The sequence below is a fragment of the Procambarus clarkii genome, chromosome 43, assembly GCF_040958095.1.
Source record: "Procambarus clarkii isolate CNS0578487 chromosome 43, FALCON_Pclarkii_2.0, whole genome shotgun sequence".
Taxonomy (NCBI): domain Eukaryota; kingdom Metazoa; phylum Arthropoda; class Malacostraca; order Decapoda; family Cambaridae; genus Procambarus; species Procambarus clarkii.
In genome coordinates, this window is record NC_091192.1 from 35,465,837 (window position 1) to 35,469,274 (window position 3,438).

A 3,438-nucleotide genomic window follows, 5' to 3' on the forward strand; every position below is an offset into this window, starting at 1 on the left:
AATGGCGGGGTCGTTCCTGTAAAACTTGTCGTTCTTTTAAGAAATGTTACGTATTGGAACAAATTATCTACATCTCACTGTACTTGTAGTCGATCTCGAACCCATTGATGATGTGACGACTTATACTGAATTTTGTAACTAGCTCATCAAGATTGTAACTTGCTTAGCTAAATGAATTGTGGGGGTTCAGTCCCTGAGCCCATTATGTGCCTCTGTAACCCTTTCCACTACTGCCCACAAGATGAGTATGGGGGGCATAATAAATGAACTAAACTAACTCACCATACCCATTATTATTATCACTACTACTATTACTGTTGTAGTAGTGATGGTCCCATCATTATTAAAACCACGCTGTTTCAGGAAATTAAATCTGACACTACAGAGATCACAAAATACCCGAGAAACACAGCGTGATGCGATACTTGCATGTATGGGTTGGGACTTATTTATTTATTTATTTATTTATTTATTTATTTTTATTTATTTATTTATTTATTTATTTATTTATTTATTTATTTATTTATTTATTTATTTATATACAAGAAGGTACATTGGGTTAGAGAGAATACATAGCATAGTATTTACAATCTTGTAAAGCCACTAGTACGCGCAGCGTTTCGGGCAGACAACTTCAGGGGGTCTAATCACGGGAAATAAAAAATTTCCGATTTTTTTGAAAATTTAATCATGGAATTGTTATAGAAGGGGCTGCAACTGGTCCAAGTTTCAGCATCACACCCTAAATAGAAATGGAGAAAAAATATACAGAACGTATTATGCAACGAATTTTCAACATTTTCAAAAAATTTCAGGGAACATATGTGTCAACTAAAATCATTTCTATAACACTCAGATATCACATTAGCATGTAATAAAGGATTTCAAATAGGGGTTTTAGCCAAAAAGCGTTTAGTGCAAGTGCCTACTAGTGTCCATTGTAGTGCCACCTTGAGGACCCACAATTCGGACCAATTACAATGGGTTAGTATGTTTTAGTGTTATAATTGGATATTTTGTAATAAATAATTGTAATATATATGTGCAGGCATATATATATATATGTATATATATATATATATATATATATATATATATATATATATATATATATATATATATATATATATATATATATATATATATATATATATATATATATGACAACCTATGATAACCATCTTTGTAACCCATATGTAACTCCTTTTTTGTAACAAAGTTCAAATAAAGTAAATATATATGTGTACATACAAAAGAATGGGGGTGGTAGGAGAAGATAATATTAGTGTTCAGTGAGAAACCACAAGGTCTCCTCTGAATACTTTTTATTTTCTTCTCCGAGGCTATGGGTCCCCACATTGGCACCAGAGGTGGTACCCTCACAAACTTTAAAAAAAAATATATATATAAAAAAAAAAATATATATATATATATATATATATATATATATATATATATATATATATATATATATATATATATATATATATATATATTAGTATATTTTGGTAGCAGTCTTTCCTGTAGACATATATTATTAAATATGACCGAAAAAGTAAGATTAATAATTCTAACACGAATTTTCTCAATCTTTCGTACATTACGCTTCACTGTTGGAGGTAAATCAAAAATCACTTCTCCAAAATTCATTTTTATTTCTAGTCTGACGCGACACGGGCGCGTTTCGTAAAACTTATTACATTTTCAAAGACTTCACAAATACACAACTGATTAGAACGTATCTCTGATTTTATATCTACATTTGAGTGAGGTGGGAAGGGTGATGTGGCATTAACACAAGACAGAACAGGAGGGGATATTAATAGGGTACTAAAAGTATCAACACAAGACAGAACAGAAACAATGGGTATTGAATAGAAGTGTTTGTAGAAAGCCTATTGGTCCATATTTCTTGATGCTTCTATATTGGAGCGGAGTCTTGAGGTGGGTAGAATATAGTTGTGCAATAATTGGCTGTTGATTGCTGGTGTTGACTTCTTGATGTGTAGTGCCTCGCAAACGTCAAGCCGCCTGCTATCGCTGTATCTATCGATGATTTCTGTGTTGTTTACTAGGATTTCTCTGGCGATGGTTTGGTTATGGGAAGAGATTATATGTTCCTTAATGGAGCCCTGTTGCTTATGCATCGTTAAACGCCTAGAAAGAGATGTTGTTGTCTTGCCTATATACTGGGTTTTTTGGAGCTTACAGTCCCCAAGTGGGCATTTGAAGGCATAGACGACATTAGTCTCTTTTAAAGCGTTCTGTTTTGTGTCTGGAGAGTTTCTCATGAGTAGGCTGGCCGTTTTTCTGGTTTTTTTCTGGTGTTGAGACAACAACATCTCTTTCTAGGCGTTTAACGATGCATAAGCAACAGGGCTCCATTAAGGAACATATAATCTCTTCCCATAACCAAACCATCGCCAGAGAAATCCTAGTAAACAACACAGAAATCATCGATAGATACAGCGATAGCAGGCGGCTTGACGTTTGCGAGGCACTACACATCAAGAAGTCAACACCAGCAATCAACAGCCAATTATTGCACAACTATATTCTACCCACCTCAAGACTCCGCTCCAATATAGAAGCATCAAGAAATATGGACCAATAGGCTTTCTACAAACACTTCTATTCAATACCCATTGTTTCTGTTCTGTCTTGTGTTGATACTTTTAATACCCTATTAATATCCCCTCCTGTTCTGTCTTGAGTTAATGCCACATCACCCTTCCCACCTCACTCAAATGTAGATATAAAATCAGAGATACGTTCTAATCAGTTGTGTATTTGTGAAGTCTTTGAAAATGTAATAAGTTTTACGAAACGCGCCCGTGTCGCGTCAGACTAGAAATAAAAATGAATTTTGGAGAAGTGATTTTTTATTTACCTCCAACAGTGAAGCGTAATGTACGAAAGATTGAGAAAATTCGTGTTAGAATTATTAATCTTACTTTTTCGGTCATATTTAATAATATATATATATATATATATATATATATATATATATATATATATATATATATATATATATATATATATATATATATATATATATATATATATATATATATATATATATATATATATATATATATATATATATATATATTTGCAATTTTTTTCCCCAATTTTTTTTTTCCGCTTGTTATCAGGGGATATGCATGGAACTTACACACCTTGCTGAACGGATGCCCATCTGCAAGGGTGCCAATTATGAACGAAATTGGTCGACGTCAAGCTCGGCTACAGGTGGCCAAACTTTGATCTTATTTTACTCAGGTAAGTAATTTACAACTTCAAGGTGTTTCACAGGTTTCATTTATTAATCAATTTACATGCAAATTACACCTTATATGTAGAGTTTGTGCTTCTACAATGTCAAATAACATTGTAGTCCAAAGTCTATTTATTGATTTTATAAATATTATTTACCAT